The sequence below is a fragment of the Rattus norvegicus genome, chromosome 4, assembly GCF_021556685.1.
Source record: "Rattus norvegicus strain SHRSP/BbbUtx chromosome 4, alternate assembly SHRSP_T2T, whole genome shotgun sequence".
Classification (NCBI taxonomy): Eukaryota; Metazoa; Chordata; class Mammalia; order Rodentia; family Muridae; genus Rattus; species Rattus norvegicus.
The window spans coordinates 397,845-411,179 of record NC_141537.1 but is presented as its reverse complement, the minus strand read 5'-3'; the positions used below and the strand labels follow the sequence as shown (position 1 = coordinate 411,179).

At 41.4% G+C, this 13,335-nt stretch overlaps 1 pseudogene; it reads right to left on the bottom strand.

Moving 5' to 3' along the window:
• The window catches only part of LOC148006206 (polyubiquitin-C-like), a 1,402,189-nt pseudogene that overhangs the window by 1,067,765 nt on the left and 321,089 nt on the right, over nucleotides 1-13,335 (bottom strand).

The following is a 13,335-nucleotide window of genomic DNA, read 5'->3' as shown; positions in this document are numbered from 1 at the left end:
AGCATTTTAGCACTTCACCACAGTTTTAAATGCTGTATTTAATGGCCTGAAGATAAAAATGTGGATCAGAGAATGGCCACTAAAAGAATACAGAGCATTCAGGAATGCTTAAATAAATGGAATACAAACCCAGAGGTCTAAGAGAATTTTGAGAGAGTCTGTACTGTTATGTCTATCTTCCTTTCACATTTCCTATATCTTTAATAGGGTACAGAGTATGGAACTATGAATTATATTTCCTAGGTGACTATCAAATCAAGAGTGTGCATGTGACTAAGTTCTAGCCAGCAACATATGAACCGAGGCCACAGTCAAAATGTCTGCCATTTCTTTCTTTATGTTTACCCTCCCTAGTACTAAGGATCAAATTCCAATATTTTTAAAGAAAGTTGCTTAATTTAATATCAAGAATGTATGTGTGAAGAGTCAACATCTGGTGTTGAGCATTGTCTTATTTTGGCTCCCCAAAATACCACACTTCCAGGCCTGAGGCTCCTGGAGTCCTTTAATTGAAAATAAAGAGTTGCCATATAAGCAATGACTGGGTAGAAAGACAGAAAGACAGGGCAAGGGTTTGAGAGAGGGGAGAATAAAGAGAATCACCATGATCCATATTTAGAAGGATCAGATTTAAGAGCTGCAAGAGAGATAGCAGCCTACAATATAGGTGGAAGAGAATAGGACCCCATAGGGAAAGTGGAGACTTTCCCAGAATGTAACAGAGCAACAAAGATAAAACACAGATTTAATCATAGATCCCTCCTGGGATACCAGAGGGAAATGTATGCTAGATGTCAGGAGGATTAGAAATGTCCAGCCATTGGGCTTACTCGAGGCATATCAAAATTAACTGATGTGCGTGCATGTGCGTAAGTGTGAGTGTGTGTGTGTGTGTGTGTGCGCGCGCGCGCACGCGCATGTGCATATGCATGTCTGGGCACGTGTGTGCTTAATTCAGAGAAGTCTTGAGCAGTGCTATGACTAACTATGGAGCCAAAGCAGAAAAATGGATTCAATGCTACAGTCTAGTACATTGAGGTCTCAAGGGAGGTGTGCATTAATCTGGATATGGGGCTTCACAGCCCAGTCAGCCACTGCACAGTTTACTCAGTTTCAACTTCTTTTAAAGGCAAAGCAGGATAAAAGTTTCCCACAATTTATAGTTCTCACCAGCTGCTGCTTCCCTACCAATAGCATATCTTGGATCAAAGTGATGCAAACCTCTTTGCAAACTGAGAAACTTGTCAGCAGTCCAACTCTTCGATCTGTTAGATGAGCTGTTGTCTAACTAACCTATAAACAAAGTAACTTTCTCACGAGAGAATGAACATGAAGGCCACGTCCTCAGGTTTGCAGCTTACTTGGCAGTAAGAGTTACCAGAATCCTCTGCTTAAGGAACTGTGCCTCCTCGGTATCTCAGTATGCTTGGAGTGACCAAACCATGCTAGTGTGCCCTGCAGCTGGCAAGCTAGGAGCAGTTGCTTCCTGTCATTTCTCTACAGTAGACTAAAATAGTGTCAAATGAAATCCGTAGAGAATGGCTAGGCAGACAGAGTGACCCGTGGTCCTTAATAGCCAGAAAATGCTGCCCTCTGTGGATTAGCTGCCTACCTTTGGGCCAGCACAGGCAATAGAAAAGTCTCAGTACTTGCATCAGATCCAGTTTTTCCAATCTCTTGGCCTGTGCCCTAGTGAACTTAAGAACACTTAGTAATTTTAGTATTAGTAATTTATTCCACATTTCAGCTACAAAATTGAGATTGTGCCAAACGGGAAAAAATGAAACAAAGTACATAATTAGTAGTCTTAGATGTAAGAATCATGGAGTTAAGAGAATTATATAACCCTTGTCCTATAATTAAACCTGCAAGAAGACCCTCTTGGAAGGGTGGGAGAGTGAATGGACAGGAAACCGGGAAGGGGAATAACATGGAAATGTAAATAAAAAATATACCTAATAAAAAACTAAAAAAAAAAAAAGAAGTTCCTCTTAAACTTGAGTGTGATCAAACAAGACTAAGCCAGAAAGGAACATTCTGTTCAGTTTTATGCTAGACTCAAGAACAATCATATACAATACACGCATCTATCACAGACATTTTTTGTCCTCTCCTGCACACACAGAAAGCCATGGGACCAGAAACTCAGAAAATAAACTTCACTCCAAACACAAGAAGCAAATTAAAATAACAACAACAAAAAAGAAACCTGGTTTGGTGGCACACACTTGTGCTGGGGAGACAGAGACTCCATATCCTCCCTAGCCAGATGGCCAAGTCGACCTGTCCTATTTATGGCACCTGAAGAGTAACACCCAAAGTTGTCCGCTGGCCTCCAGACATGCAAGCTCACATATGCAGAGCCACCAGGCCAAAGGAGCCTGTAAAAGGTTTTTCATGAGCCAATAAGATAGCTCAATGGGTAAAGGTTCTTGTGTCGCCAAGCCTGATGTAACCTGGGACCTACACTGAAACCTGACCCCCACCAGATGCTCCTGACCTCCTTGTTTTGTGGTTTGGTCTGTTGCTCTGCATTGTAATGCTAACTGCAGACCCCCAAGGCCTGATTGTACCAGAGACAAGAGTCCACAAGTAACCCAAGTGATGAGATGTGATCTTTTCCCCAAATTATTTCTGATAAGTGAATAAAGATGCCAACAGTCAACAACTGGGCAGAAGACACAGAGTCAGGGTTTAGCATTCCAGGACTTCTGGCATCAGAGAAGAACTATGAGGGGAAAAGAATGTGAAGGGAGGAGGAAGCCTCCATGGGTCAGGTAGGTTGGCTAATTGGAATTAAGAGAAGCCCAGACATAGGAAATTTAATTTTATAGTGGGATTATTGGCTGTGAAACAGACATACCATCAAGAGGATCCATATCTGCCCAGCTCCTTTGCTGATTAATGTAAATATAAAGCTTGTGGGTGTCTTTTATCTAGGAACTAAGTAGTCAGAGGAAGGGGAGAAACCCTGTGTGAGGATTAAACAATTTCTACAACATTCACACATACAAATCCTGCCACACACACACACACACACACACACACACACACACAAATAAAAATAAAAATTGTCACTTTTAAAAGGGGGTAAAGGAACTTGTCATCACCCATGAGGATCCAAGTTCTGTAACTAAAATCCATGGGGTAGGAGGATGACATCCCCACTCATTTGTCCTCTGGTCTCCATACACACACAGTAACATGTATACACATATGGACACAGAATACGTTAATGAGTTAATTAATTAATTAATTAAAAGTTTTTCTAATTATCTGCTCTTGGCCACAGCTCACTCTGTCTTTGCTTTTCACAGCTCAACTCCCCACATCTGCCTCCCCTTCTCTCATGCCTGTCATGCTTTCATGTGTGTTTCTCCTCACTTAGTGTCCATGTTTAAATCTATATTCGCATCCTTATAAACTATAGCTCTGGTGATTAGACAGATACTTCCCAGGTTGAAAGAACTTGCTGTGCGATCATGAGGCCTTCAGTCCAAATCACAGCATCCTGCAAACACCAATCACTACAGCTGCCAGGAATCAGACAACATCTTCTTAGGCAAAAATAATGAAATACTGCCAGTAATTTGGATGAACATACACTTATGAATATATGGCAAAATGCAAAACTTTGTCCTTTTAAGATGTAGCCCACAAAAAGAGTGAGTCAAAGGGAAGTAAACATACTGATTTCTTTTATACCATGTGAACCAAACAAGTACTCTTATCTCTACAAATCTGTTCCTTTCTCATAAGCCAAATTTAAACAATGCTTTGGAAAACTATCCACCTGGACCTGGATCATCCTGCTCTGTTGTCTCCATCTTGATTTTCCTCACCTCTCTTTCTCCTCCATCCTTCCTAGAGATTTCCCCACCTGCCCTTCCTTCTCATCCAATGATAGGGTATGCCTTATCCCGGACTAGCCTTGCTCCATAATGGCATCACCTTACACAGAGCAGTGCCACAGATTTCAGCAGAATACAGGAGAGGGATGGACTGGGGAAATAGGATGCTCAATGTTCAACACAATGATGTGAAGGGTCAACATCTAGTCGAAATTCTGTTCTCAGACAGAACAAGGCCTACATTAAACTCCTGGGCTTGGCTATTTCTGTAGATTTCTAATTTCTCAAAGCCTAGCTGAGGAGACACCCATTTAGTTGAATGCTCACCTTGTTCAATCATTAATGTTTAGGAGGGTTTTTTTACCCTTTTACATCAATATGGGAAAGTTCGCCAACAGTAATAATAGTCTTGAATATAAGATCTGTTTGTCAAGTCCATTTTCCTCATGAAGAACTAGTATAAAAATTGAGGACCAGCATGAAGGCTCAGCAAAAGGCTTTTGCCACAAAGCTTGATGATTTGAATTCAATACCTGGATCACATATGGTAGAAGGAGCTACCACCCACAAGTTGGCCTCTGACCTCCGCACCCATACATGTATATACATACATACACACAAAAATGCGATGAAAATTAAAAACGGAAAGCCTAACAAAATTAATTATAATTCAGCCAAGGTACCTTTAGTGCAATCCAAGTTGCTTTATCTTCTGCTGACTTAACAATACAGAGGGGGAATGGAAAGAAATGGCCTATTGTTTTGACTGTGCCTAAAACCTCAAGCATGCCCAAGAGAAGGCAAGCCTGTAGGATGGGCAAGGTCCTAGAGGGATAGTACCAAAATATCATGACACAGTAGAGAACACATGTAGTCAGAAACTACTTAAACAGAATGTGTAAGTCCTCAATACACAGGACACAGTTGATGGTGCTTGGGGTGCAATTCTTCGGGGCCCTGCAGCGTGTAAAATACATGACACTTGTGTTATATAGCTGTCTGGGATTCAGTGAATCTATATGCTTCAGTTCTAGCTTTGGATAACCTCAGCGGACCTTTGTGGAGTTTTTTATCAGTAGAGTAGCTCTTTACCTCCTCATAACCTTATTATGCTTTAGGCTTTTATTGTTTTATTTTTCCCTCCCACTATTTAAATTTGACCAGAAGAAAAGGGTTGTGTTGAGGCTAAGTTGGTTGGTCTGGTTTTCTTCTTGGAGGTAGGCTTCTGAACATCGAAATATCTGAATGGACCACCTCACCTCTAGATCCCAATGAGGGCTTTTCAATAGAACCCAACTGAAATTGTCTGATTGTTTCTTCTCATAGATCAGGAAAAAACAACAGTGCCATTTCAGGCCTCTTATAGAGGGAGGGGCATGTGGCTGCCTCAGTATTCTGTTGCTCGTGATTTTTGTAAGAACCGAATTTTTAAAGTCTGTTAATGTTTCACAAAGAAGAAAGCACAGTTTGTGGTATCCTATAATTTTACAGCTTTACATTGTGTGTTTCTTTTAGGAGAAACCCTACCCAGTACAAGCCATCACATGCACAGAATGTCCAATGAGTGGGTTGGTTCTCCACAGTCCTTGGTGTAGTATTTAGTTTAGTCATTTACATTCTTTTGTATATGAACCCCAATAGGCTTATATGTTTGAATACTCAGTCATCAGGGAGTTGAATTATTTGAGAAGGATTAGGAGGTGTGGCCTTTGGGAATAGGCATGGCCTTATTGGTGGAGGCATGTTATTGCAGGAGTGGGTTTAGAGGTTGCAAAGTCCAGTGTATCATTCTTGGATATATTAGGATGTACAGCTCTCAGTTACTGCCCCAGCACCTTCTTATTTGCTTCTGGCCATGATAACGTGTACTGATTTTCTAAAACTGTAAGCAAGCCCCCAATTAAATGTTTTCTTTTACAAGAGTTGCTTTAGTCATGGTATCTCCTCATAGCAATAGAATAGTGACAAACACAGAGTTTATTTGACTTACAATTTCAAGTAACAGTCCATTATTTCAGGAAAATCATAGGAATTGTAGGAATTTGAGGCAGATGGCTGACAAATATTCACAGTCAAGAGTAAAGAGAGCATATCTGCACGGATAGTTACTTAGAAGCTTTTTTTCACCTCTATATATAGTTCAGGGCCCAACCTAGGGAATGGTGCTGCCCATAGTGAACTAGGACTTCTTACTACCTATTCAAACATATGAACCTTTGGCAGCCATTCTCATTCAAGCCACCATAATCCCTTGTTCCCTAAGTTGATTCTTGCCGGGATATGTAATGACAGACAAATAAGACTAGAACAAAAATTGGTACCAAGAGTAAGATAGTCGTTGGGTGCTGAGATTAAAAAAAAAAAATTCAAGATATCTACCACCACCACCACCACCACCACAACCACGAAAACGTGCCTATAGTCCAACATGATCGAAACAATTCCTAAGTAAGACTCTCTTCCCAGGTGATTCTAGATTGTGTAAAAATGACAGTTAAAAATAGCCAACACAATGACCAAAACAAAGAGGAAAAGCAGCCTTAGAATATAGCCCCTTTTTCCATCACTGAGAAAGTGAGAACTCACTACTGCCCAGGATAATCTTGACAATAGTATTTCAGTAGGAAGAGACATGCAGTGTGTGACATGACATTCTACTACCAGTAAACGATACCATCTCAGTGGAACCCACTCTTCATTTAGTATTTTATGTTGTGGTATAATGTGTGATGCTCATTCTCCGAAGAATTCTGAGAACTTTGCAGTAATTCTGTATGGCTTACAATCCCTGTTCCTGCTGCTGGATTAATGAAGCATAGCTATATTTATGGGTGAGGTTGCTTTTCAGGCCATTCAGATTTTCATTTAGCTACTGTTATCTGTTGGAGCATGAGTAAGCCACTTAAAATTTCAAAATCTCAATTTTTTTATCTCATACGATGTGATGAAGATTGCAAATCCATTGCAATGTCTATTATGTAATAAATTTTCAATAAATTATGAGAACATCATCAACAAATCTAGACTGTAAGCTTTTAAAGGGCATTGTGTCATATTTTTTCAGTCTAAAGAATTCAGATATTTAAAGTCCTCTAATTTTATGAGGTATGTCCAGTTGAGCACATATAATTCTAGCTTCATGAAAATCTGGAACACAAGAACTGGCTGGCAGAATTAGAGATTCAGCTGTTGCCCATGTTTTGAGGGAGGTCAGAGGTCAGATAGCGTGGGCTTGAAGTTTGGTTTTCACTCTTGCTGAGTGGGTTCTTGGTTAAGGCAGGTAATCCCTCTACACTCCATTTCTGTATCTGAAAATGAGGCACGATTACCGGATAAACAAAACAGTGGAAAGAGTGCCCAGGCCAAGCCCTGTACGTTATAGATGGCTCAGTTATGGCTTGCTATTGTTATCATTGACTTCAGGAACATCGTTCTGGCTCAAATACCAAGTTCTAGAGGACGTGCTGGTGGCCAGCAGGTCACATGTAACAATAACAGGTGATTTGATTTGGGGAAAAGCACAGCATATCTAGGCAAACAGCACAAAGAAAGCCAAAGACAACTGGAAACATGGCTGCTTTCACTACCCAGTGGAGACAGCTCACACTGATGTTCTATTTGGGCAGCCATGAGCTCTTTCTGCATCATCAGAAGTACACCAGCATTTATTTACAGAACACTGTGTTAGGGCAACTGGGAAAGTCTTAAAGGAAATGAAAAGTAGAACCTAAGAGAAAGAGAGTCTGGGGAGGGGAAGACTTCTGTGTGGAGGACATAGAGACTGATAGAATATACTTAAGTATAATTTGTGTGTGGGTTTGCTTCTTGTTTTTCTTTGTTTTTTAACTCAAGTCTCATGTATTCCTAGTAACAATCAAGAATGCAGCAAGAATGCAAAGGATCAGGGAGTGGATTATACAGGAGAAAGTGTGGGAGTTAGGAAAGCCATTCTAGTAGTATTTTTTCCTATTCATGTCAGCAAGGGTTTACTGAACATCCCTGTGTAGCACGTCTGTGCTGTGAAAAATAAGATAAAGAGATACTATGCATCTCTGACCACATTCCAATGACTATGCAAAGCCAGCCAGGAATACATTTGTAAAGCTATCTCTTGTCCTGTGATCAGAGAAACAAGCATTCTTAAGTGACTACATAAGGTAGATAAGAGAGGACAGAGACAGAGACAGACAGAGTGGGTCAAAGATATACCATGACATGAAACTATAGTTTACACCCTGGGGCCTTTGAGTATGACAGACCTAACTAGAATACTGGAGAGTTTAGATGAAAGGCTGAGAAACATATGCCCAAGTATTAGGCACGCAGAAAGAGCAGGTTCTTTGGAACATCTGCAGGTGGGAATGGCAAGGAGCAGCATCCGCTGAGGTATACCAGGATCCAGCTGTTTTTGCAGATGGGGTACTGGAGAGAAACAGTTCAGTATTCTGATGATGTAAGGCTGGAAAGAACAGGATATATCAGAGGAGATACAGAACAGCATTAGCTTTCCAGGAAGGTGGGGAAGCTCCACCCAAGCATGTCAGACAGAGATATACCATAGATTTGTTTAAATTTTATGGACAGTGCAGAGGTAAGTGTAGAGTGTATTAATAAGGCATAGGAATGCCTACACATAAGAAAATCTTATGCCAGCAGCGGTGTGTTTTCTCTCACAGTGAAGGGGTGGTGAGAGGAGGGCAGTGACTGATTCAGGTACTCTGCTCTCTGCAGTTTGGCTTTGTCATGCTTTGCTCTCCTAGAGGCCATTCTGCCATAAGAAGATGATTGGTTGAGCACAGGACCTTGCAATTGTGTTTAATAATACAAGAGTGGGATATAAGCCAACAGTTACTTTATCATCCATCATAAAGGCCCTTCCAGAGACCAACAGCCTCAGTAGATTTCTGCAAGTCAGGTACATACCATCTCCAATGGCCACCTTTGGTTGTAAGAAAAGCTAAGCAAGCAGTAATTCTCCTTGTATAAAAGGTCTTGGTATGGGAAACTGGGAATAAACAACGAATAAGTTAAGCTACCATTTCTTCTACCATAGGGAGCAGGTGAGATACAATGAGGACCTGCAGCAGGCTAATGGTAACAATACATGCCTTTAGAAGAAACGTGGAATTTAGAAATTCTTCTAGTTCTTGATGTGGAGTCTCAGGGGAAACTCAGAAAAAGGCTGGATATAAGTTTAAAAGCCAAAGGCTCAGGGCTGGGTCTGAGACTCTAGCTGTGATGAGGGGCCATTAGAAGAGTCCAGACACTCCAGGATGGCATGGAGCAGAAAGAGAATCAGGTCTCAGAAATGACATGCTTTTAGAGCAGAGGCATAAAACAAAGACCTTAAGGAAGAATATAAGGAGATGCTCAGAGAGGAGAGCCGGGCAGAGAATTTCTAGAAAGAGACTCCAGAAGGGCGAGAAATACCAAAGAGGTCTAAAGGTAAAAGGCTGGAAATTGCATAGAGAATTTTGTCATATGATTTCATAGCTGGTCTCGATCTGAGCCATCTATTGGTGGAAATGGAACAGTCCATTTCCCTGTATTGTAAAGGAAGGCAGCTGGCTTTTTTAAATTCCTTCTCAGCAGAGACTCTAAAAATGCAGAGGAAGGAAATCAATGCAGTAGGAAGTAGAGAAAAACATTAATGGCTTGACTGGGGTATAGTTAGGGATTAGGAGAAAGGCCAATAGAAAGGGAATGGTAGAAGACACAGGAGACACTTGTAGGAATGAGAAAAGGCATTCAGGCATCACCCTTTATCCATGGGTTTGTATTTTATTGCCTTAGTTATTCATGGCCAACTACCTGCAGCCCCCAAACTTCCAGAAATAAATAATGCATAGGTCTTTTTCAGTAAGTCTTATTAAAGCATCTTGTTCCATTCTGTTTTTAAATGCCTCTATGGCTTACTTTTATTATGATTTTTAACTACGTGTAGGTATGTGTTTCTGCATGTCTCTGGTTTCCACATTCCCTAGAGTATGAGACAGTCCTGAGTTGCATGAAGTAGGTGCTCAGTACCAAACTCAGGGGCTCCATGAGAGCAGCAAATTCTTTTAACTGCTGAGCAGTCTCCAGCCCCTTCAGCTGCACCCAATTGACAACTCAATGCTGTCCTAGGGGTGCATAGAAAAAGCCCTAACACTCAGTTTCAGACATCCAGGGGATGTGTTCTGCAATGGAAGAGGTAGCAACTGTAATCATGACTGCAGGACCAATTTTAGTTGTCTGTCAGAATGGGGGCCACCATTCCTAGCTTTGCTGCACACAGAATCTGAACAGTATGAAGCTTTTGAGTCCAAAGAAAAGAAGAGGAAGGCTGTTGGGAAAGAATATGAATGCCCCCCATACCATCTCTGTATTTAAAATTGTAGGAAACCTACATGCTCAGTAACACAGACAACAAGACTGCAAGACTCACAGTCGTTATACACCGTACATCTTACATCAAATACTATCTTGCGCGTGGTATTTCTTAGGCACAACATAATTCCCCGTGAGCCTCAGTCTGAGAAGACGTGCTAATTTGCCCTATTCTATTTTTTCACAGGCCATCACACCAACCTTGGAATATAGTTGGATAGCAAAGTTATGCAAAGAGTCCCTGAGTACTACAAGAGCTGGTCTACACAGAGAGTGTGGTCCTCTGACTTTTCATGGGGCATGCTTGTCTGACAGTCTATGGAGCATATACTTCTGGCCTATCCTTGGGGCATGCTCGTCTGACTCACCATGGAGCATGCTCATCTGACTCACCATTGAGCATGCTCCCCCACCTATGCATAGAATGTGCTCTTGAGAACTTGCATCTATCTGCACACAGAGAACAGATGTGCTTTCATTTTCCTAAGCAAAATAACAGGAAGTATCATCATTCTTGAGGTCACAGTATTCATAACAGGAATGTGTGGAGAGTCAAGTGAGATCTATTGGGAAGCATGGTGTCTGGTTCAGTCCCTATCTTGAGGGAGAAAAAATAATCTCAATTCTCAAATGGTGTCAGTCACCGTAAGGACCCAATCCAAGAGGACTAAACACTTCTGTAGTCCCTTATAATCTGAGCTTGAAAGGGGCCTCTGCCTCTTCAGCCAGCTGGGCAGCTCACAGAAATTCTATCCTTGCAAACGGAGATATAGGTACCAGAGAAGCAGTTCTTCCCTCTGATTAGTGGAACAGCTATGACAGAAATTGCCTTTTCCCAAAGACACAAAGTGACATATTAAAGGAGAAGCCTCTCTTTTGGTGCCATGGAGTCATTTAAAAATAAATGTAGAAACTCCAAAGAATGTCTGTTTAAGCACAGCTGTAATTCAGGGACACAAGACAATTCACTTCAGCCAACTCTGCCGGATTCACTTCTTGATCCTCAGATTATGTAGGAATCAAATCCAGTACTATCTTTACTTTCAAAGTCAGTTTGCCTGTTTTGCTGGTGACTACATGGTATGTTAGAGCCTTGTACTTATGCTTCAGTTTCCAAACCTGATTGTGATCATGGGCCGGTAAGGTTGAGGACCAGGTCATGAAAGCCCTCATAGCTTACCCACCTGGGTAAGCTTGCAGGAATATTGCCAAATGAATGAGAGACTGATGAAAACTGGAGTACAGTAGTGGGTGGGTTGCTAAGCAGCCTGGTAAAGAGGATTACAAATTAGGTCCCATTAGTAGAAAAGGTGGGGTGGACAGTGAGAAAGACCGCTGTTCTGGGCCAGCAAAACTGGGTCCTAGTCCCAGGACGGCTTGCTTGGCTTTACTCACTCAACAAATACTCCTCGAATTTCTAGGCATTTGACAGGCTCAGAATAAGACAACATTTCTTCTCCCAAAACATACTGAAGGTGTCTAATTGGATCACAAGAGAGATATGGGAAGACATTCCACCTTGCTAAGTAAACGTGGGGTATGTGCTGAGCAAGAGGCTTCTAAATCAAGTTGTTGTCCAGGAAAGCATTCTGAAGACTATTGCTTCATGCCTTGAGGGATACAAAGGGTCATTTGTAGACTGGTGGAAAAATTTGCCCACCACAGGGAACGGGACTAGTGTTCTACATCATGAAATGTAGGAGGTGGCATTTGACAGCTGGTAGCATAGCCAGAGGTGAATCTAACCTAAGTTACGTTGGAAAGTAAAAATGCCATTGAGTCAGTACAATTTGCAGTTGAAGGTAGAAGTCTAGAGACAAGACAAAACTGGGTTTAAAGATAAACTTTGACATACACCAGTCACGTGACAGTAATCACTTAAAAAACAAACAAACAAACAAACCAAAAAAAAAATACTCCTCAAGTTTAGTTTCCTTAGGAGAGTGTTCTCCTGATTTGGTTATCTATTTATGTCCAGCAACTCCTCTCAAATGAAATGCCTTAAGACAACACATATTTAGTACTTCTCAGGGTCATTATGAATTAAGAATGTGTTATGGCTTAAATGAGGCCCTTGCTTCAAGGGTCTATCACATGGCTGCAACCAAAGTCAACCATGGTTGTGGTGCTATCTCAAGACTCCAGAAGCTCAATTACAGGTCTCTTGGCAGAGTTTGATTCTTGCTGGCTGGTGACCAGAGGCTCTCTGGAGTTCTTTACTATGTGTTGCCCTCCTAAGGCAGTATATAGCTTCCTCAGAACCAGTGGAGATATGGTGTTGACTGGCAAGACAGAAAGGCCATTGAAGTGAATTCTGATCCCTATGGCCCCATTCTGTTGGTCAGAATTCACAAGCTAGCCTACCTTTCTCAGGTTGGCAGGGGTGGGTTGTTGGAGAGTAGGAGTGCATGGGAGGATGGGCATTTATACAAGAAAGAGAACACTAGGAAATCAAGCTGTGGGGATTCCATCTTTGATTTTGGTTTGCCTCTAATTTGTAGGCTAGACCTCCAGTCAATGTTAGAGCTATTGTTCTGCTGAATGGAGGGATGCTGAGCCAGAGGAGAAATGTTGAGCCAGAGGCAGAATGTAAGGTGGGTGGAAGAGTAAATAAGGTTAAATAAATAACTAAGAGTAAATAAGAGTAAATAATTTGGACAAGTCAAATGGCCTCCTGCCTCTGAGACACCATTTTGTCCTCAGCAAAATGTAAATACTTGGTCACAGGGGGGCAAATGAGGCAAAAAAAGTGCAAGCTTCAGTTTGTTTTCAGAGGGAGAAAACAGCTCTCTCCAGCTTGCAGGGACAAACTGCTCTGGGCCTTTTCTGTTGTGTTGATTAGGAGTCTGTCAGTCTGGTATCTTCAAGGATTTTAGTATTTGGCCCCTTGGAGCCAAATATTAAAGAAATATATTAAATAATATATAAATAATTAAGAATTACATGGCTGGGAAAAACACAACGAGAAAGCTGGTTTTGGGAGTCCTTTAAAGTATGTCTAAGGCTTTTTTAAAAACTACCTTTGCTTCTAAGGAGCCCGTGGCGGGTGGGCCTAGCTGAGAGAAAATTGGCTATACGTGGGAAATTTCACGCTCCTGATAATAAAATGGTAATA